Below are 25512 nucleotides of genomic sequence, written 5' to 3'. Positions count from 1 at the left end.
TCTGGGTGTGTGAGAGTAGTGGATTCCTGTTTCCATTTTGCTTTTAGTAGATAATTTAGAGAAAAGACATTTTTGTTGTTGTGATGGAGGGGAAGGATTTTACTTTTGTAATAATATTAAGTTTGTAGTGTATAGGCTAGCAGATACTTCTTAGAAGCTGGAAAGAGACTGTGTCTGTGCAGATATAGTGGCTGTAGGATAGAAGGAAATATAGCTTTGTTGTAGAGATGATAGGAATAGTAGGAGGTAGAAGGATAGTGACAGGGTAACGGGTATGGTGTTGGTGATGACTGACATTGCAAAATAGGGTGAGGGATGTTTGTGTAAATACATTGTGGCTGCTTTTGTAAATAAGAGGTGTTGGTAGGACAGAGACTCTGGGCTTAAAGGTGAGGTTAATGAGGATTCTAATTGGATAATTACTATGTGTGAAATGAGTCTGATGTGTGGTCTGAAATATAGTTAGGAAGGAAGTGATGTGTTGGGGTGTGATTGGATGAGTTGAGTTGAAGGGAGGACCAAGAGCTAGAATAAAAGTAATTGATACAGGGGTGATGGGAATGGGGGTAGGGTAGGGGAGTGGAGTGAGCCCAAGCATAGCTAGAGCAAACAGAGCGGGCTGAAACCAGGTATGCAAATTGCATTCTGAAACACTATCTGTAATGTAGGAGACTTAAGTGAGTACAGCAATACAGTTCTATGCAATACTTTAAGCTGGGGGGGCTCTGTTAAAGTAAGAAGATTAACATAGTTGAGCAGTAGAGAAAAATCATGTAATAAAAAGGATTGCTAGAGGTGCTTAAAATAGAGGCTAAACCTATGTCTAACTATAGAGGGGCATACTATGATAGTTTAATATAGGGCAGACTAGAGAAAAGTAAGCAAGAAAGTATGGAGGGGACCGGTATACCAGAACGTCCCGGCGGTGTGCCATGCTTCACAAAAGTAGCAGGCAACAGCTAGTGCTTATTCTAAGCACAGTAGATATACATATAGGTGTTTTGAACAGCATGTATCCCAAGAGAGTAACCGGGCAAGTTTGTGCAACAGCAGAGTGGTTTCACTGGGTTGGGAGATTTGCAGGAGAGAGAATGTAATCAGCTGAGGGACATTAGGAGTTCTGAACAGTGCATACCCCAAGAGAGTAGCCGGGCAAGTTTGTGCAACAGCAGAGTGGTTTCACTGGGTTGGGAGATTCGCAGGAGAGAGAATGTAATCAGCTGCGGGACCTTAGTGTAGCAGGTGCACACACATCACCAGTAAAACGCGTAGGTATTCCAGGTTGGAGTAGGGTTGCAAAGTTGATCATACATTCTGGAACAAAATGTGGACCTTTCTGGTGATGAATTGGAAATTATTTTGAATATTCCAGAACTACCCATGAATGAAAAGAAGCTCACAGTATTTAAGGAGTCTACAGGGGAACATCCAGGGATCAAGTTGTTAAAAGAAGTTTCAATGAAAGGTTGGTTTCAGGGGAAAATTGACATTAACACAGATATTTTACCTGATACAGTCAAAGGACAGAAACAACAAATCCCTGATCAATAAACCATAGATACAACATATCTCTGGTCTATTGTTCATATCAGACAAGTTAAGTATGCCTAATCAGCTGAAGTAAAACATGCTGAACAGAACTTATAAATCTAACTTAGGAATATTCAAGAGCAAACAAAGAAGCTGCAGCATTTTCTTTTGGTCAGGCATTGTCAACTCAGAATAAACAAATGCTGCTGAAACTGAAACTGTCTAATTCCTATCAAAATAATACCTCTAAATAGCCAGTGAAATTTCCTGGAAAGACTGGAGGGTGAGACTGGTATAGATATTTTACTGCACCAAGGTGCCTCCTACATAGTATGGATTGATAGATTGCTATTTGAAATTTACTAAAAGAGATAAACTGGCTAACATTACAAGTCAAGGTATAATTGCTGCATTATATTTTAAATTTGCAAGATATTTCTATTTCTGCTTTTGCAGTGTCAGGCAATGGTTATCAATATACAAGTGCAACATTTAAGAGTTTTTCAAAGAGCTGGGAAATTTCAGCATGTTATATCAACCACAGGGTATGCACAGTGTAATTATCAAGCTGAAGGAGTTATTAAGACCGTTAGGCATTTAATGAAGGGTAGCACATAGAAACTATAGTGACTGCCACACTGCTTTGTTGGAATGTAGAAATACTCTAGTCCAAGGTACAGGTCTACCACTGATATAACTACCCATGTGTCAAAGGCTGAAATGGAAGCTACTTACTTGTACAATCTTAACTTCAGAGAACAAGACTCCATTTCAAAAAAGGCTGAATCAGAATTTGTCCAGTCAGTAAAATTGTTGTGATAAACCAAACCAGAACTCTCAAAGCTGCAGAAAAGAGAAAAAGTCAGAACAAGGTTTGTCCTGGCAGACAGCAGCTGTAGTCAACATAATTTATTTAGCTGTAAGAAGACAACACTTGTTGAAGACCAATACGTAGTTTCTTCAAGATATGAATCAAGAAGAAAGTGCTACTGACTCCTGTGTCTAACAAGACTGTTAAAGAACAATAACCTATATATATATATATATATATATATATATATATATATATATATATTTCAAATTTATCTTCCTCTGACATGACTATATTCCCTATAATGTTAAATATTCTAACTCTGGAAGACAAATTAGAAGGACAGTTCATTATAGCAACAGTTAGAAAACAGTGTAGTGTTTCTCTGAAATGCAGTCTTTATGCTACTTAAATATAATTTTGGGGGGAAAAAAAATTCAAAATCCATTCTAAGATAAAACATATAGTCTGTAACATCTTTTATGTGCAAAATGTGGAATATGTATTTAAATATGTGTAAACTTTTGCATGTGTCTTTAGAATTCTAACAATAGTTAATGGGATAATTGATTATATTAGACTATGAAAAATGAATTGCTTATTAGTGTTATATAAAAAGTTGTAGCCTAAAAGCAGGAAATCAGAAAGATAGTTCTTCTGAGAAAATCATTGTGGGTTACAACAGGGGCTGGAGTTGATGATTTGTGATTGCTGGAGTTGCATGTGACCTGAAGGAAGATCAGGTGAAAACCTGCTGCAGTGCTGCAAAGAAGGCCTAGATAAGGCCAACAGCATTGAATTGTAACCTGCAGCCTGGTTGCTGGAAGGGGGTGTGGGACTGACACTGTATGGAAAAAAACTAGTAGTTCCAAGACAGAACTGAAATCTGTCGTACTGTGTAAATAATATAAATACCCCTAAATTTAACTGTGCAAAGTCAAAGTTGGCTGCTTGTTTTCATTTTACACAATAAAATCTGCATTTTGTATGTGTTTCTGCCTCCAATGTGGTTAAAGAATTGGCAAGTCACATGCTATAGTGTACAATGCACATGTACCCTACCTCAATAGTCAAATGCGTAAATATGATTTTTATCTGAGAAAGTGGTGTAACATATAATGCTGTTTTTTTATACCAGGATCCCAATGTCTATTCAGCATTTTTATTCACTGTATGTTGGAGCTGCTAAGACCACAGAACAGGCATCATATCATTGCATAATCATGCATTTATTTGGAGTGAAAATCCAAATGTTACAGAGACAACATACTTATCTAGCCTCCCTTTAAGATAATTTAACATTTTATTTATTTATTTAGTTAGTTAGTTATCTAACATTTGTTAACCAGGTGAGTGAACTGGTATAACGTCACTTTTCAGACATGACCCTGGACAAGACTTTATCTCCTTTTTATCAAACTATTCCTCCTCTTTATCTCCCCACTTGTCCCATGACCTCTTCAGTGCTTCCATAGATTTCCCCTCCACCAGCTATTCTCGGAACCTATTCTATGATTCCATAAGACTCCCCATGAATGAGTTCCTTTCAAGGTCTCAAGAGTAGTTGGCCACTCTAATGTGCTATGTCCTCTTTCTCTCCCTCAATTGTCCCCACTCAGGATGATCCATTCATATCTCCCTGATATGATCTTGTGCACCTATAAACAGACCTTCTTATTTCTGGTAGTCCTGAGTAGAAATAATTGCATCTCCTTTGGTTTCAGGTCACATCTTTCCACCTCCATCTCCTATACCAGTTTCATAGCTTTTGTGTGGATACTTGACAGCAACCTGCTATATTTTTCCTGTTATTGTCTTCAGCACTGCACACACTTCCCAGGGTTTGCCCTGACCATGTCTCAGAAGATCAGGATAATTGTATTTTTGCTCTGGACTTTGCCCCCCCCCCCCACCCAAGGATACACCTTAGCATTTTTTATTGATGCTACTTCCTTCTCATTTTGTCATCTAAATGAGGTGTGAGCAAAAGCTCCAGATCATTTCCCTGCTGTTTTGCTACCAGTTCATTTTCTGCCAGGTGATACTTCATGCTAGGATTGTTGTGGTACGGTTTTAGTGGTTGTATTTGTTTTTAATGAATATCAGCTTTTCCTAAGCCTTTTTTAGAATCTTCTGCCTCCCCCACTAATGCACCAATTTATGTTGTCGGAAAATAGAGTGATCCTCCTGTCTTTGCCCTCAGATATGTCTAAATTAATCAGTGAAGTGTACTGGACCAAGACTGACCATGTGGTACTTGACTATTGATCTTCCTTAATCCTGACATCTAGCCTCTTCAGTTTTCCTGGCAGCCAGCCCTTGGTGACGTCTGAGAAGACACTGCCTACTGGTCTCTCCTCTGATAATCCAGTCATAAAAATGGATCATGTATGACCAATAGCACCTTCTGCAAATAAACACATGTAGACTGCTTCCCTGTAGATTGCTGTCTACCAGGAAAGCAACCACTTCTCCATCAGGATTCTTTCCATGACTTTCAATAACACTGTTGTTAGGCCAAAAGGCCTCTTGCTCCACAGATTTTTCTTGCTACTTTCCACTTGTAGAAGGGTACCACACTTGTTGTCTTGCAGCTATCAGGCACTTTCATATTGGCCAATGATGTATTAAGATGTTTGTTAGGAGAATTTCCACCTCACTGGCCAGACTGACAATGAACCTAGGCGGCAGCCAATCTGGTCACTGTACTTTATTCTCTCTGAGGACAGCCAGTTCCATCTCAAGAAATGTCCTTCCTTATCCTAGTGTATTTTCACTAGGCCCTTTTCCCTTACCAGCATTGTATCCTCCTCTTATTTTCCTTCATCAATCTGGAACTATCCCACACATACGTCCCCTCAAATTATGTGTGGTATGATCCCAGTTATTCTCACTAGGGGTAATATATATTTATAGACCATAGTTTTACTCATTCAGATTAATGGTGTGTCAACCTCATGTGGAGATCTGCTGCTATACTGGGTACTGGACAACATGCTTTGCTAACTGAAGAAGGGGACAAACAAATAGTTTATGGGCCAGTCTTTCTGAACTTTTTCCCATCAAGAGCAGTTTAAGATTTTTCTATTTTATACCGAGCTCTGTTGGGCATGTACAAATAAGCTACCTGCTGGCAGCCGTACAATTCATAGGCAGTCCCCCCCCCTGACTTCCTTGATGGCATTTCCAGCAAGCATCCCTGTCTCCTGCAATAAGACACATAGGCTGTCAACCCTGGTCTCCATCAGGTACAGTCATGTCAACAAGTGTGCCCTTGAGCATGCTTGGCCACCTCCCATCATGAGACAGGTGAATGGGGTCTATACCTTCACTCATTTATCCTCCTTCCCTGGCTTCTGCAGTGACAGACCACTAATCAAACCTCAGTTATGTTGGTCATAATCGGGGCTCCACCCCTCTATGCCAAGAACCTGGTATACAATGCTTCATTTGATAAGACACACCAGTCACATTTGTTTGGCATAGCAATTAACGTGACAAATAACTGAAACTGAGTTGAGTAAAATCCTAACTACACGAAAGCAGGTGCAGCTTCAGCAAAGTACAAATTAATGAAATTAGCTTTACCAGAGCTAAAAGGATTACTATCAAATAAAAGTAATTTCATATTGAAATAATGTAAATGATTGATTATTGAAATAAATTATTGAAAATGTAATGAATGGGATGGTTATCTGTACATTTAGCTGTATTTGTAAATGTCTCATATTATAAATGATAGTTGTTTTTTGTTTGTTGGAGCTTTTCTCCCCGGGCCTCAACTGAAAATGGACATATATCCAGTTGGACTAGCCTGGTCAACAAATGTAAAATAAAAAAATAAAAATAAAAATAAAATATTGTTTAATAAAGGTATGCTTTTTGTGTAGCAACTCCTCTAGGTCAGCCATTCCTTACTTATTACTTACTTTTGTAATACCTTCTTTATCTCATTCAGGATGGTAAGGTATAATCTAAAATGTTTAACAAAAATGTTAGAGAAAGGCAAAAGTAAAATAGTCTTGTCTCATCCACATACTATCTGTGCAGCCACATAATATTAGGAGTGGCCAGTGCCACTGTGCTGCAGCACTGTAGGCCCACCAATTTTAATTAAATATTTTTGCCTACATTTATTTTGATTATTATTATTATTATTATTATTATTATTATTATTATTATTATTATTATTATTATTATTGTTATTATTATTTGCTGCTGGCTGCCAGATTTCTATTCTTAGATATATCTCACACTACAGGCAGGAAGTTCTACTGGGCATAACGTGAGTTGTGGCTTCAGTAAAGCACTACAGTCAATTCAAATTAGTCCTTAACATTCAGTGATCTCTGCAGCCCACCTTATTTGAAGTCACCAACCACCCCTGGAATTCTATCACTAAAAATCTAACAGCAGAATTGTATGAATACACTTCTGTCTCTAGATTTTGTGTTTAGAATTACATCAAAAGATTTCTATATGCAGAATGCTGTGTTTAGACGACTACATTTAGAGTTCGGTGTTAAGAATTCTGTCTGTAGAATTGAATGTCTAGATTTCTATTTTTACAATTCTGTGTTTCAGATTCAATTTATAGAATTATCTGTTTAGAGGACTGTATATACATGAATCAATGCTTAGAATTCTGTATGAAAAATTATTTTTATCTGTGTAATGACATGTTTAGATATCTGGAATTTTATCCAGAGAATTTTATCTGCAGAATTCTCTGTTTAAAATTCTGTATTCAACATGTTGACTTAAAATTCTATTTGTGAAATTGTATGATTAGAATACTCTCTCTAGAATTCAGTATTTTGAACAATGTTAGTTACAGTTCCTGCAGAAATGTTTGCAATTCTATCCCTGGGATTCAGAAACATACTTAGCACAATCATGATATCTGAAAAAAAAAATCTCACAACTGAGGCTAGGAGATGAAGAAATGAAGAAGAAGAGGATAGTTGAAGGAAACGAACAGAGAGTATAGGCGTGCCTCAGCATGTGCTCATGCTGTATGTCACAACAATACATGTGAAGGACTGGACATCAAACCAGAAGTGCTATGACACACAAGGATGAAGAACAGCAGGATGAGGGATAGAGTGGGTATGGCCTTATGTATTACACTGCCTGTACAATACCCATGGAGAGGTTAATCAGCATCCTGGCCACTCTCCCCACTGAGACCAGCCTGATGTGGTGACGGCAGAGACCAGCAGCAATGAAATTCTGATAGCTGCAAAAATAAAATTTTCCAGGTGGTCAGTACAGGCTTCTAGTCACTGGTCTATCAGCTCCTGCACCAACTCCACCATCTTCCTGTGGGTGACATGGCTGACCACTGTCAGTGCCACTGTGGGAAGTAATAGCACTCCTGTCCAATGAGATAACACCAGAGGTGGCATAGAGCCTCCTGCCTAATTCCCACTCCACCTAATAGGTATGCGGGCCTGGATACAGGTGGAGCTGATGTAAGAGAAGGCTAGCACTGGCAGGGACTCCAGAACCTAGGACATACTACTGGAATGGCCATGGCAGATGCTGTCAGAAATGCCAACATAAATTGAGAGAAATAAAAAAGCTGAAAAGTTAGCAAAAAGATCATATGTAAAACAAATACACAACTAGGAAAACTTGTAAAAAATAAAAAAAGAGAGGCAGAATCAGCAAGTCCAACAAACAAACTGTTTAATGGTTAGCGCTTTCGTCTGCCACTAATAAGCAAACTTCATCAGACAAGGAAAATAGGAAATATATTTTAACTAGTAAAAAATACATGACATCACTTCCCATCTCTGTTAAAAAGACATAACACTTTTAAATATATGTATAAAAAATGTGTGTGTGTGTGTGTGTGTGTGTGTGTGTGTGTGTGTGTGTGTGTGTATATATATATATATATATATATATATATATATATATATATATATATATATATATATATAAGAAAAAAGTTTGTTTCACACATTCTCTCAAAAAACATCAAGGTGGGGTGTAATGGTGGATTGAAAATGTTACAAACCTTAAATTCATCACTGTTTAAATGCTAACTGTAATGTGAAAAAATAGTTGTCTAAAGTTGGGTGAGAGACCATGGGTAACTTTTAAAGAGGCTGTAACTTGAAAGCCTTACTTGAAAGACCTAATAAAAAATATGTTAACAGTCCTGGGATGTATAAATGTAGCAGATGCCATTTTTGCAAGCACATTAAAGTTGGTAAAAGAATAACTGTTAACAAATATCAATTGAACATAACAAGTAGGTTCAACTGCGAAACAAAATGACTGATATATTTAGCTTTGTGAGATAAATGCAAATGTTTTTATGTTGGTAAGACAGAAAGGCAGCTAAAACAACACATTTATGAGCACATATACAATATAGGAAAACAAAATCCTACTAATGCCTTAGCCAGACATGTCAGTAGCAACCCAGGGCACACTTTTTCATTTGAGGTTAGAGAACAACTTCTCACAGACATTCAGGGTGGCCCTTGGTCATTGCTGTTGGAAGAAAAGGCACTTAACTGGCAGCTGGTTTTGAATGCTTTCAGCCACCCAGGATTAAATGACAACCATAATGTGAAATATCTTTTAAAACTTAAATCTTTAGAAAGATGATTTTTAACTACAGGTTAAATAGTTACATATGCATATAAATATTTAAACTTTTTTTCTTTTATATATATATATATATATCTATATATTTTTTTTTTTTTTTTTTTTTTTTTTTTTTATATACATATATTTAAAAGTGTTATGTCTTTTTAACAGAGATGGGAAGTGATGTCATGGATTTTGTACTATTTAAAATATGTTATTTCCTATTTTCCTTGTCTGATGAAGTTTGCTTATTAGTGGCTGACGAAAGTACTAACCATTAAACAGTTTGTTTGTTGGACTTGCTGATTCTGCCTCGCTTTTTTGTTTTTTAGAAAAAAGATCATCAAAGAACATCAAACGGAGGGAGGAGGGAGAAAGAAACACAAATATGAGACATGAATATGGAAGATATTACCCAAACAATCAAATGGCTACATAATACACAAGTAATAATATTTATATGGTTTGGTAAGAACCGACCATAAAGTGATCACTTTCGAAGTCACCATCTCCCCTGATGCCCCCCCTTGTTGGGGTCAAACAAAAAACTTTTCCAAAGCTGACTACAATCTCATGAGAGCAGGTATAAGCAGCTTCACAACCACTGTCCCTTCAGTTGGAACTAGCACTAATGTCCAAGCCTACACTAAAAAACTATGAGCACCTGGATAGCTGCATGGACTCAGCAATACCTATCAGGACCAAATCATCTACCGCAAGGAAGAGTAAACCTGTCCAGTGGACAGCAGCAATAATCAAACTCTTTAATAAAAGGAAAAAAATTGCTGTCCAGGACAAAGAAGGAGCAGTTGCCAAGTTGGAAGCAAACTCTTCTTTGTCTGAACAAGCAAATAAGGTCACTGGTGAAATCCTCTAAGGCTAACTTCGAGGCCAACTTGGCCACATTCACTAAGAACAATCACAAGGCCTTCTTCACATACATCCTCAGTCTCAAAGGTAACACCCAAATCTGCTCTGAACTGGTGGTCAAGAATACCACATACACAAATGCTCTAGATATAGCCAACCTGCTATCAAACAGATTCAGTGAAAACTTCACCCCCCTGTCCCCCATCAGTAAACCAGGACATCCCCAGCACCTGCCCCCCACCCTCATCACCAAGGAACAGGTCTTTAATATCCTCTCAAAGTCAAAAATTACACCCTCCATGGGACCTGACAACATTCTTGTCTGCATCCTACATGAACTCAGGCATGAGATATCAGCACCATCAGGTACCCTATTCAGCCAAAGCCTGAGCACTGGCTTCATCCCAGCTGAATGGACAGCCACTATCATCCCTCTACACAAAGGTGAACCGTCCACTGACCCAGGCAATTATAGGCCCATAAGCCTAACTAGCCTGATCTACAAGCCCATGGAATGCATTATCATGGACCTTATAAACAAGGACATTGGCAACCTCCAAATGCTTGACCCCACACAGTTTGGTTTTGTCAAACGGAGATCATGCCTGCTAAACTTGGTCGACTTCTTCGAAACAGTTACCAAAGCCATGGATGAGGGAAAGATGGTGCACACCGCCTACCTTGACCTAGCCAAAGCCTTCAACACTATTCCCCACTCAGGCATAATAGGTAAACTCTCCCAGCTAGGCATCAACCCGTATGTTACCAGATGGGTAGCTAAATGGCTCACTGATAGAGCCCACTCAGTCAAAATAGGGGAAGCCCTGCTAGTAGTAAACCCATTCCCCAAGGATCAGTTTTGAGGCCTCTCCTGTTTGGAATATACTTTCTGAGGTGCAAGCCAAAACCAGTGGTCTGTGGCTGACCAAGTTTGCAGATGACTGCAAGCTGGGCACTGTATTAAATTCCCCTAGTGATGTGAACATCCTCCAAGAGGGCCTTACCCAAACTAATGACTGGTGCCAGAAGCATGGCCTCAAACTGAATGCCAAGAAATGTATCATTATCCCCTTTGGGGAAAATGGCATTGCCACTAATTATCACATTAATAACAATGTACTAAGCACACAATCATTCACGAGGGACTTGAGCATCCCGGTTGATAGCAACCTGACTTTTGACCACCACATTGCCTCCGTTGTACGGAAAGCTTTCTACATGGTCCACCTCATAAGTAAGTGTATTTCATCCAAGAACAACCCTGTGCTCCTTCCTTATGAGACCCATTATCAAGAACAATGCCCCCTTTGGCATGTACTTTGCCAAGCATATGCAGCAGCTGGAGAGACCACAGAGGTTTCTGACCAGGAAAATCCAGGGTCTCAAACACCTATCCTATACAGATAGGCTAAAAGCCCTGTCCCTCTAGTTAGTCTTGTACAGTCTGCTCAGAGGTGATCTGTGTCTGGCATATAAGGCCAACTCAGACTCAGCCTTGATGGAGTTGCTGCAACCAGTGATCATGGCCTCAACCTGGTCTGTGACATTAATAGAACTTGTTAGTGGGATAGATTTGTGTCCCAAAGACTGCCCCATCTGTGGAACAGACTCCATCTCCATGTCAAGCAGAGTACCTCACTAGCCCTCATTAAGAGGAACCTGGACAACTGGATGGGAAACAGAAAATACTCCCCTGGGATCCCACCTGTGTCCCTGCTGGACAGGGGAAATAGGTGCTGACTTTATGGGAACATGGGCAAAATTCTTGGCTATGCTTAGAAGGGCCTCTGGGCCAATAGCCTAGTATCATCCTATGAAACTATGAACCTATATGTTGGCATGTTGCCAACTTGTGCCTGCAGTTACTATATGATTGGCCCTATGCTATGATGTTTTGCAGGACATCAGTGAAACAACTATCAATACCCAATGTGTTTGCACAGATGTGTTATGGGACATGTAGGCATGAGCACTGCTGAGCATATAAAGACCGTTATACAAGGGTGATGCTTCATACTTGTCTCGTAGTACACATACCATCAGTAAAATATTCTATATCTAGAACCTATGAAAATAATATGGCTTTGCAAAAGCACACTTACATTCCTGACTTGTATACGTCTGTGTTACGTACTCATAATCCCAACCATGTGCACTACATAACAGTCAAACCTTAAGCTAGGCAGTAACAAATATGCAGGGCCGGACTCAGGTACTGTGCAGATATGTAGCAGCTACATACTGAATGCACTGAGCATAACTGTATGAAGAAAGACTACACACCCCTTCACCTGAAAAGCCGCATCAATTCGCCTGTGATACAGAAGGCTGTTCTTCATAACAGTCTTCCAAGCTAGGAAAAAAGCAACATGAAAATAGGTTACATACCCAAGAGGATCATACTGGAAAAGTATGAAAACAAATCATTGAGTATTCATGTCCTATAAATATTTAATGCATCTTGAGTAGCCTTGTTCTGACCTCATCTTCCCACCCATTAAGTAGTTCAGGATGGCACCTCCTGAGGTGAGTTTAGTGGTGCCTGCAGAACAGGCTATGTCAGCACACTGCCCTACAAGACTGTGCCAGGCATCTACTTTATACTGGGGACTCTCATAAGAAAACAACATTTCTGCTGGTCCCTACGTAGCAAAAACAAGATTTGAATTTACTTGCTGCATCACCAGGAAGCCCTGATAACTTAAATTCCCTTGGAAGCCACGGCCATTCACCAGGTAACATTCCAAAGAACTACAGTAGCCATCCTGCTATCACATCCATTGACTTCCTTAGCACATGACATGCACCATAGGGTAGCTTGTTACCATGATCTGTTGCTGTGTCACCGTTACGGAAAGCATAAATTGTTAATGTGCAATGATGATGATGTTAGGATAAGAGCACTGACATGGAAAGTGTATAGGAGGCACAATTTGCCTAACTATGATAACGACTTTGCTCTTTAGCACCACAGTCAGATACAAAAGTAAACTACTTTTCCCCACATCACTACAGGTGCTCATGCAAGTGCACAAAATTTAGATAGCCTCATAGCATGGCTTGACCTACAGCCATGAAAAGTAAAAACTGCCATTTATGAACATTCATTTGTCTTTGCCTTATTACCATAAGTGCCAGATTAGATGCTTTAAATTTATACGATATATATACCCCAAGTCCCCAACAGCTGCCATTGGCCTAATCACGCTGTGGAAGATTGCAGGTCAGCAGCTTTCAAAGCTTGTTTGAACTGAGGAATATGTAACTTTACTTGAAGCTTCTTGTTTAGAAGGTAAGTGTGTGCCTCAAACCTAGACATTACCTGCTACATTCTTATAAATGTTTGCTTACAAACTGTACTGGTACTGGGGTAATGAGAAATGTGTAAAAGGGGTCCGCTCTTAAGTAGGCTACCTTTACATGAAAGTCTGAAGCTCCTAAGCAGTGGTGCAATACAGTGCAAAGCATTTATGATTATGAGTCTGTGCACTTTTGAACTTCACTAATTTTTGTATTACAAGCATAGAGATCTGTCATGTATCCTGGTCTGTTGTCGGATACCATAGACAGGTCGTTAGCCCCTCTTACAAGGAAGCCATGTATGGCTACTACTACTCCCACACTTGAAAGATTAATTATGATGGACTGAAAGTTTATGTAACACTGGAGGGTGGGTTTTCGGGTGAAGGTTATGAGAAAAATTGTTTCATGCACATATTACTGTTTGATACACTTGCATGACTGAATGTAGCAGGTCAGTAATGCCGTAGGGATTTATTATTTTTCATGGATATGTGTTTTGCTGTTTTAATGCTTGATGCTGTACACAATTTTTAATCAGCATGCATTTCACAGTAGCACACCTGTAAGTCCAGCATACATATCTCTGTGTAGATGCATTACATACTCTGCATCACAAACGCACACCTTTTCCTCTTACTTAAGAAGTTACTTGCTGTCTTGCTGATGTACTTATGGCTTCAGCATGGTCTTCTTAGTGTATGATTGCTGTGTTTCTGTCCATAAGTGTACTAAAAATACATACATACCTAAACCTGCATGCTGTTAAACCTATGGCCTAGGGAAATTCAACCAGTGGCATTTGTCACATGGATGGAAATCAACAGTATATTATTGTAGGAGGCCAGTGCATGTGGATGCCAAGTGTTGACCTCAGGTCAGAGCTGTTCACTGTCCACCTTTTTTTGAAAAGGGGAAGTTGTCACAGTATAGGTAGGACATAAAACCTGTTATTTGTTATGCAATATGTGTGTGCTATTCTAACTAAAAGGCACCCCACAGATTGTATCAGGGTGGACATATGTCAGGTGGTGATACAAATGTACTGACTTACTTTTTCTGATTGTGGCAAAGAAAATGCAACGTAGAGAAAGAGGTCTTGCTGAAGGCTGTCCATCTTCACAGCCAATGGATGATCGATCACAATATCGTTAATCAGGTCCTTTCATGACTATGCCTGGCAAGAGGTTGTGAATGCCATTAATGTCATTGGCAGCCAAGGCAGGAATTATGAGCAAGTTAGACGCTGGTCTACCAACATAATCACACATCTGGCACATGAGCTGAGGGCAACGGGAGGTGATCTGTTGACCAAACCACCTTTAATAAGAACAAAGGAGTCCCTCCCCTCTTTGCATGGGTGTTCCAACACATTGAGACATCACAGTGGAGTTCTGGATATGGGAGCTGAGCTAGACTACCCTACCAGAATCCAGTGGAGATGCCCCTGGTGGGTGTGTCATGACAAGAAGCAGCTCTACATTTTGGGTAAGGATTCGTTTAGTACAGATTAAAACCATTATGACATCTTTTCACAGGGACATCAGGGCTACATATCAGATAGCATCAGCACAACATATGTTACCTAGTATGCTGTCCTACCAGTATATTCCATAGTATTCATTCATTCATTCTCTGGTATTCAGGTATAGCTGATGGACCTAACCGATTGTGAGTAATTTCCTTTGGTGTCTTCACAGGTGACACTTTATCAGGCTCATTCACAATGGATGTACTGCTGCCTGATTTCAGAGACATGTCAGGCTCAGATGATGATGGCAGCCAAAGTCTTGGCATGACCAGAGGTCACAAAGTCAGTATAGGACACAAAGTGACACACACACACACACACACACACACACACACACACACACACACACACACACACACACACACACACACACACACACACACACACACACACACACACACACACACACACACACACACACACACACACACACACACGCACGCCCACAGATTACACTCAATACTGTGGTTTTCCTCTCCCCTGTATATGATGGTATCTGTGCCCTGACATCTGCATTCTGTTGTTGGGGTAGCCTATGCGTGATGCACAGAGTAGCCAGTTTATGCGCTGAGCAGCACTGTCTGAATGAAGGTTGCCATGCATCACCTTTTCTTTTTTGCATATTACTTTATTCTAGCCCATAGATTGGAATCAGCTGCCTCTTAGCCTTCATCCATCATAGTCCTCCCTGCAGATGGTTCCTTCACAGGCGCCTCATCAGGCTCCTCATCCATTGCCAAGTCTGGGACCTCCTCCTTCTGAATGTGTCTGCCCTGCTGCAATTGTTTGTGCATAATGATGTTAAATAACATAGCACATAGTGAGAATATTTTACTACATGTGGGAGGATCATACTGCAGGGCACCCCCAGATACATCCAGTCAATAGAATTGGGTCTTGTAGGCCATACATATGTTTAACAATGAACAGGGCTGGTTACAGAGCAGAGATGTAGCTATTCTCTGCAATGCTTGAGGGATTTCTGATACGTGTCATTAATCCTGATTCCAGGAATATCCAGTATCCCCAATAAGATGTCAGACTCACCCAATACAAACCACTGATATGTCTTACATGTGCCAGATGTGTGAGTCATGGGTACTGTCTGGCTGGCCTGCAGACATAATATATATTATACCCTGTGCATTACCGATCACTTAGCAGCTGATGGAAACCCTTGAGATTAATATATCTTCTTCCCCACTCCTCAATTGGGGCTCTTATTGCAGTGTTGGTGCTGTCTGTGCCCCCCCATACCTCAGTGGAATGGTTATGTAATAAAACGCCTGCATAGTGTAGCCTGTCTCCTTCATGGTACATGGAAACTACAGAAGCTCCCCTACATGCTACAGCATGGCATCAAGGAGATAGTGGAGTATTCCTGAGGCATATACCTAAGTTACACTCATTGTATGCCCCATTGGTCACTGAAAGATCCCTGTAGCTAGTATTGCCAAAGTCACTCATTCCTTGGTATCCACAGAGATAGGCACTCAACTCATTCCACAGAGCTGCATGTGAGGGTCACACAGCTCAACCAGCTCCTGCATGGTGACACTATTCACATGGTAGTGGTGCACAATTTCAGTATTGTGGAGGATAAGAAATATTAAGCATGGATAAATGACAGGAACTACTAACAGCAACAGTATAAAACACCATGAATATGAGCAGCAAGTACAACCTGTTGCATATACAGGTTTACTAGTGCTGCATCTACCACATAAGAATTTCCTTTGTTTGCCTCTTGTAACTCCAGGATTTTACCACAGTCATTAAGTCTAGAGCTACATTCTCTGGTCACAGTATGTATATATATATATATATATATATATATATATATATGAGTCTACTTGAAAACACTGACACGCCAAAACGACAACGAGATAACCGACACCACAAAACCGACAGTTCAAAAGCACGAAACTTCACATGACCGACAAACCACAATCCCGACAATCAACAAAACAAAACAAATACCTTTTCTGAAAAAGCACACACACAACACAAGCACACCAAAAACCTTACAAATCTACACTAAACCTTACATACACAACTATCTATGCACTAACCCTAACCCAAACCCTAACCCTAAGGTCCGTCACTATCTCACACTCACTTAACCCGCCCCTAACCCTAAAGTCTGTCACTATCACACACTTACCTTACCCGCACCCTAACCCTAACTCACTTAACCCGCCCCTAACCCTAAAATCTGTCACTATAGCATGCTTACCTTAACATGTCGGTGTTCTCAGTGTCAGGCTTTTCAACTGTCGGGCATCTCCACTGTCGATCTTCCGGTCCCGGTGTTCATGTCGTTGGTGTTTTGGCATGTTGGTGTTTTCAGGTAGACCTATATATATAAAAAAAAATATATATATATATATATATATATATATATATATATATAAAATGTGTGTGTGCATCTCTCTGAATAGCCTTGTTATATTGTTGACCCTCATTTCCATGGTCCTCATTTTAATGTTGTTGTTCATTACCATCTCATTATACTACCATTAGCATATCATGTAGGCTTTGGAATTTCTCAGCCCTCCCCACCAGTGGTGGCTGTTGACTTCAAATCAAGGGGGGGGCTGCAGGAGACAGTTAAATGGGTGAGGCCAATGGGTAGGGGCATATCCAACTAAAAAGGGGCGGAGCTATGCTCAAAACCTCAAAAACTAGGACTTTAATTAAATAAGCTGCCCTGGGTGGCAAAACATCATTATGAGAGTACAATCAAGACAAAATGAAGTGCAGAAGAAAAAAATATTTCAATGCATTGGCTACATGACAGCTTACTTAATATCTAGATGGAAACAAAAAGGTTGTAAGGCATAAAAAAAAATTACTTTTTAAATACATTATTGGAATGCCAGTCAAAATCGAGTATAAAAAAACAAGCAACACTCAACTCAAACCATTTCGCCTTGCACTGCAGTTCTAATTATAATTTATATTCAGCTTTATAAAAGTACCAAGTAACATGCTGAAAGTAGCAATCTCTGTGATACCCCCACTTGCAAAAATGTTTCTTATCCAAAAAAGACCTGCTGCCTGACAACTATCTACTTGTTTTATGGGGAAAACATGATCAAAGTAAAAAATGAACAGCAAACAAGAAACAAGCACAAGATAAATTGCTTAAAGGATTACTGCACAGGTTATGGACCACACATGTTATATTGGCATTCTGTTTAGTGTACTGGTAAAGCCTACAAAGATGACTGCAAGTCTCCAACAAACGTAGCGAGCTTCTGAAAATACTGTAATCCTGTCCTTTATTACAAATACTGCCATATGCATTTCAATACCTAAGGCTTATACGTTATCTAGTTATGTAAATAATCTCTGCATGGCAACAACAAAAGGCTTTCAATGTTGGTAATTCTTTAACAGATGCTTATTAAAGCTTACTTGCATCTTACAATCTCAGACAAGCTTACCTGATGCTCATTAAAGCATTGCTACTTAAAGACAGAGCAACAGGCACTGCAACAACATGCATTTTCTGAATAATAAGAAGCATAAATCAACAGCATAAAAATGACAGAAAACCAGAACATTCTGCAGTATCAAGGACAGATGAAACAGAGGGCAAGGGCAACAACAGACAATATTCATAAAATACAGCACAGAGCCATGTACACAGTGTTTACTATTGAATGTTGGATCTCTCTCCCTAATCTCTGGCTGCAATAAGTGGAGCAGGTTGGGGAAGCACCTCTGCAGATCACTGTATGTATGCTGGCAATCCTCATCAGAGCAGATAATGCCAGTGGGATCATTCACTGTCCTGGCAAGCTAGTACCAGGCAACAATCTTATACACAGAAGTCATCATATTGCCCAGGTGGCATTCCCTATAATCCCTGCGCAACAAACAAAGATTGTAATTCTTTGGTTGCACTAGGATCCTTGCTGATATCAGTGCTTGAAGACACCATGTCTTCTCAACAGGTCAGAAGGAGGAGTAAAACAGGAGCCCCATGCAATCGGCCACAAATTATGCTTACTATGCGATGTATATCACTGAGCAGCAAGGGTGTGCAGTGGAAGTATCACTAGTACTGACAGGTATTATGGTGAGCTTCACAGTGTCCATGTACAAAAGCGGTAGTGCTGACTGTGGCTAATAATGCATCATTTTATGGCAACCATTCAGACACAACTACAGTAAAACACCTTGTTAGCATAATAACTGTACAACAAGGTCTGACTGAGCATGCTGAAAAGTGGGGTCACCATACTATGAGAGATCACATTATGACAAGCAATATAGGAATAGGAATACACTCAGGCTGTGCAATACACTCCTTTGACTGGATATATAAGCAACTGACAGCAGACAAAACAATTGGCAATTGACCTCAGGACTGTAGTGTGCACACATGGGTACATGGAACTAATATGAATAGATAGTGAACAGGGAGTTGTGGAGCATAACATAGCACAAGGGCATGACAGATTCCAATACTGCTGTGGGGGTGCTCACTCTGAGACGGAACAGTGCATGAGGACAGGACCAGGTCACAATGGCAGCTATGAGGGGGCTACAGTACAGAATATGCACACAGAGCACAAGACGTACTACAGGATAACATAGGCCTCCTGTACATAAGTCCCATCATGTACTGTTAGCAAAGTAATGCAAGAAGGTTGGCAGTGGCAACATGCCCATTGGTGCAGTCAGTATGGCACAAGGGTCAGCAAATTAGCAGACAGGCATGAGGGCACAAAATGGAGGGAAGAGGGCATAGAGGTCTGCCAAGAACAATCATACATACACAGACACACTGATCTACATGTGCACTCTCAGGTATACATATCTTGTCATGGCACTGAGAGAATGATAAAGTCTTGCAAGGTTCATTACACTGGAGATGAAAGTACTACTGCAGGCCCTACATACACAGGCATGCATATCCATGTTAACAGTAAAACAGTCAAGGTTTTCTGGGATCCGGTAAGGGAGGGTATGGTGCAGAACAATATGAATGATTCCGAATTAACATGCAGCCTTTTCGTTGACATAACTAGTGCCTTCATGACAGTAAATTACAGTCTACTTCTTTACACACGTTAAATTTAACTTTGGCTCAGCTGTGATAATGTGGTTTTAAAAATTACCTACAAAATAGAGCATTCCAGATCCACTTAGGAAACTAGCTTTGTAACCAAAATGCCATTATCACAGGAGTCCGTCAAGGCTCTTTACTCAGATCAGTTTTGTTCTCTGTATTCATTAATGACATATCTTCTCAGCTGTGACAACTTAATATAGTCCTATACACTGAGGATCTTTTACTTTTGGAGTCAAGTAAAGATATTGCCACACTATAGCAAAAACTACAACCCAGTTTCACAATACTAAGCAAATGGAAAAATAGCAATATGTTGCTAATTGATCCTCAGAAATCAAATATTATGATCTTCAGGGCCCCAAAAATATCCTAAAACCCCACATATTAAAATGACTAACACATCAGGCAACTTACTACATCTAATAACAGAGCAAAACATCTAGGGATAACTTTAAACCCTACTCTGTTACTATCAAACCATATAAAATCCTTCACTGAAAAAAAAATATGCTAGAGGCTCTCTCACCTTTCTAACACACCTCATAACAATGTATCAAGTTGCATACTTATCCCAGAAATTGAATATTCGTTTATTTGACCAGGCTAAAACACTGATTTCCATGGACCTTTTCAGACTCAGTCCAGGAATGATGTCTGGCTGCTTAAGTGACTTGTTCAGAATCCCACAGTTAAGCAATGGAGTCTGAGGGGAATCAAACCTTGCACCACTGGACCACAAGAAACAGCGTGTTAACAGCTTCTTAATCCTGTATGCCAACTACCAGACAATATACATTGGCCCTCTCTAATATCTTTCCACTGTAGTTCAACTACACACAAAATGCAAACCACTATAAACAAAATCTGTAGATTTGTACTGTTGGCAGAACTATAGTCTGATCACTGCCAACTCCAAGAGTGCTTTAATTTGCTACCTGTTAATCAAAGAGCAACCTTGCTGCTGGGCTCACAAATACACAAACTAATAAAAATTGGACAATGCTCCCTCTGATAGCAAAAATATAAATCAAACAACTAAACTAGGCTTTCAGAGACAGTCAGGAAGAGACTGTAACCTTCATTAGACCACATTACAAGACATCCACAGGAGAATGTGCATTTTCAAAATTGGCAATAGAACACAGTACACAATTTTCAGAACTAAACTAAAAGAACAAATATTCCAAGACTACAAATGCCCTTGCTTTCAGGACAATGGCTAATCTTTGCACCTCATGCTTATGTAAAACCTATTCCATGTAAATCTATAACTTATTAACCACTGAATTATTGTAGAATTTGAACCCTGTGTACATACTGTAAATGCTCTGCAAATGTTTATCTTTACTTTGTTAAAATTCCTTTGCCTATGTACTGTCACTATTCTTGTTTTCCATGTATTATCATAACACTTTATATGGTACAGATTGGCCTGGGTCATGTAGGAAAATTGGTCTGCCAACCGAGTCCATACTGGCACATTGAAGTTACAGAACTTCAAACACATAACAGTAACATTGATAACTGGGTAAGTGGACTGTTTGGGAGAGGTCTGTATTGATACATCAAAGTTACAGCCTGGACACTTATTATGGGAACAGTTGTTTTGGTATATTGTCAAGCTAGAAGGGCATGATTACCCGTGTTTGAAATATTTGTATGTATCTATGTTTAAGGACCTGGAGCAAATATGCCTTCTGAGGGTAGTGATGATCCAGCTGGCATCCACTGTTATATCTATGAGGATATTTGAAAATGTCCACTGGGGCCATGCAAGGGCATGGGGATGTGTAATACATGATCACAGGTCAGGCTTACATAGATGGCAAACAGTGTTCCAGAGACTGCATCACTTTTATCCCTGGCCATGGCTGCCTCCAAAGTTAATCATGAGTACTCTCATAGTCATGGCCAACACTGCACCTCAAAGATGCCCCACCAGGCTAGATGCTTAGGGTCCCACACTTCCATGCCACCCCTTTCCCTTGTTGGCCTACTGAGTGTGCAATGTCTAGCCATGGCCATCTTCAGGATTGTGGATGCCATCCATCTGTTGTCTCTCCACTGGGAAGGCTTCAGTGGAGTTCCAATACAAGATTCTGAAGTGCTATACCATCCTTTATGCAGGACACAACCAGCTTCAGCATGTCAGTGTGAATAAAACACCTGGCCACCATTCACAATATGGAAGCTCCATCCTAACACTGGTGGATGCGATCCATCTCTCCAACCTGCTATCTGTGTGTAAGATCACCATGTCCACCTGCTGTAACTCCTACATCGATGGTAGTGTTACTGCCATCTGTCAGTGTGTCCAAACACCACCTGCAGAAATGATGATGAGCAAGTCCTTCCCATTTCTCTGGTATGTTACATAAGGTAATGTCTGATCCACAGTTTGGATAGTCAATGCATTGTAATGTATAGCCTGAGTTTGTTAATGCATCTCTCCATTTTTTTCTATGTTGTTGCTGTTACAGTCCATACTTGTTGACGAGATACCACTTTGCCTGTTTTTCAGTATATTGCACCTGTTCTGTCTCACATGGAGTACTGTTAGAGCTGGTTCCTCTAAAAAGTTCTTATGCAGCTCCTTCTCCACTGCTGTCACAGGTTTCCCAGGCAGTAATCTAAAGCATTTAAGTTACATAAGCTTGCATGCTGTCATATTGTGTAGTATGCTTCTGACCAGTAAAATCTCACTGCAGGTCTCAGATGCATACTGTGGTATGCCATCAGATATACCCAAGCAATGGAAGCAAGTATTCACGAGTTCAAACAGTTGTCAGTGGCAGTCCATGTCTGCAACAGTACAGTGCTGCATGGTATGACTGCCATGACTGACATTGGTCTAGAGGTTTTGAATCAGGGGTCATCAGCCACAGTTCTAAGCCATATCCTACATCATTTGTAACATCCAGCAATGCATATTATTATGATGGCTGTTGCCTACCTCAATGAGATCAACATATCTCAGACTCTGTGTCTGACAGTGTATGCTGCTACTAACTAGATGACCCCATACAAAGTCTATCTATCCCAGAAACACAAGTCAGACCTACTTATTATCAATATAAACACACATAGCATATCCAACAAACTACAGGACTTTCACGCATTCATATCCCACTTCTCCCCAGACATACTAACCGTTACAGAGACCTGGCTAAAACCTGCCACACAAAACAAATAAATTCTTCCCCCAGGCTATAACATCCTAAGGCAAGTTAGAGGTACCAAAAAGGGAGGTGGAGTTGCAATCTTGCTTAAAAATACACTCAACCTCCAACCACTAAAACCCCCACTCCCCAAATTCCAGAATGCAGAGACATTAGGCTCCGTTATGTCCCTTAAAATCAAAAAGAATCAACATCCTCTGTAGTTACATTCCTCCAGGAAATAACTCACCTATAATAGAAGAGATACTACAATGGGCCACAATCAACCTACCCCAAGAAACCATCCTGCTATCAACATCCTCTGTAGTTACATTCCTCCAGGAAATAACTCACCTATAATAGAAGAGATACTACAATAGGCCGCAACCAACCTACCCCAAGAAACCATCCTGCTATCAACATCCTCTGTAGTTATATTCCTACAGGAAATAACTCACCTACAATAGAAGGGATACTACCATGGGCCACAATCAACCTACCCCAAGAAACCATCCTGATATCAACATCCTCTGTAGTTATATTACTCAAGGAAATAACTCACCTATAATAGAAGGGATACTACAATGGGCCGCAATCAACCTACCCCAAGAAACCATCTTGATATCAACATCCTCTGTAGTTATATTCCTCCAGGAAATAACTCACCTATAATAGAAGAGATACTACAATGGGCCACAATCAACCTACCCCAAGAAACCATCCTGCTATCAACATCCTCTGTAGTTATATTCCTCCAGGAACTAACTCACCTGTAATAGAAGAGATACTACAATGGGCCACAATCAACCTACCCCAAGAAACCATCCTGCTATCAACATCCTCTGTAGTTATATTCCCCAGGAAATAACTCACCTATAATAGAAGGGATACTACAATGGGCCACAATCAACCTACCCCAAGAAACCATCCTGCTATCAACATCCTCTGTAGTTATATTCCTCCAGGAACTAACTCACCTGTAATAGAAGAGATACTACAATGGGCCACAATCAACCTACCCCAAGAAACCATCCTGATATCAACATCCTCTGTAGTTATATTCCTCCAGGAAATAACTCACCTATAATAGAAGGGATTCTACAATGGGCCTCAATCAACCTACCCCAAGAAACCATCCTGATATCAACATCCTCTGTAGTTATATTCCTCCAGGAAATAACTCACCTATAATAGAAGGGATACTACAATGGGCCACAATCAACCTACCCCAAAAAACCATCCTGATATCAACATCCTCTGTAGTTATATTCCTCCAGGAAATAACTCACCTATAATAGAAGGGATACTACAATGGGCATCAATCAACCTACCCCAAGAAACCATCCTGCTATCAACATCCTCTGTAGTTATATTCCTCCAGGAAATAACTCACCTATAATAGAAGGGATACTACAATGGGCCGCAATCAACCTACCCCAAGAAACCATCCTGCTATCAACATCCTCTGTAGTTATATTCCTCCAGGAAATAACTCACCTATAATAAATGGGATTCTACAATGGGCCACAATCAACCTACCCCAAGAAACCATCCTGCTATCAACATCCTCTGTAGTTATATTCCTCCAGGAAATAACTCACCTATAATAGAAGGGATACTACAATGGGCCACAATCAGCCTACCCCAAGAAACCATCCTGATATCAACATCCTCTGTAGTTATATTCCTTCAGGAAATAACTCACCTATAATAGAAGGGATTCTACAATGGGCCACAATCAACCTACCCCAAGAAACCATCCTGATATCAACATCCTCTGTAGTTATATTCCACCAGGAAATAACTCACCTATAATAGAAGGGATACTACAATGGGCCACAATCAACCTTCCCCAAGAAACCATCCTGCTGTCAACATCCTCTGTAGTTATATTCCTCCAGTATATAACTCACCTATAATAGAAGGGATACTACAATGGGCCACAATCAACCTACCCCAAGAAACCATCATGATATCAAAATCCTCTGTAGTTATATTCCTACAGGAAATAACTCACCTATAATAGGAGAGATACTACAATGGGACGCAATCAACCTTCCCAAGAAACCATCCTGCTATCAACATCCTCTGTAGTTATATTCATCCAGGAAATAACTCACCTATAATAGGAGAGATACTACAATGGGCCGCAATCAACCTACCAAAGAAACCATCCTGATATCAACATCCTCTGTAGTTATATTCCTCCAGGAAATAACTCCCCTATAATAGAAGGGATACTACAATGAGCCACAATCAACCTACCCCAAGAAACCATCCTGCTATCAACATCCTCTGTAGTTATATTCCTCCAGGAAATAACTCACCTATAATAGAAGGGATTCTACAATGGGCCACAATCAACCTACCCCAAGAAACCATCCTGCTATGAACATCCTCTGTAGTTATATTCCTCCAGGAAATAACTCACCTATAATAGAAGAGATACTACAATGGGCCACAATCAACCTACCCCAAGAAACCATCCTGATATCAACATCCTCTGTAGTTATATTCCTCCAGGAAATAACTCACCTATAATAGAAGGGATTCTACAATGGGCCACAATCAACCTACCCCAAGAAACCATCCTGCTATCAACATCCTCTGTAGTTATATT

Source organism: Protopterus annectens, chromosome 6.part1 (genome assembly GCF_019279795.1).
Source record: "Protopterus annectens isolate FY-2018-M chromosome 6.part1, PAN1.0, whole genome shotgun sequence".
NCBI classification, from domain to species: domain Eukaryota; kingdom Metazoa; phylum Chordata; order Ceratodontiformes; family Protopteridae; genus Protopterus; species Protopterus annectens.
Note: the sequence above shows the minus strand (reverse complement) of the source record.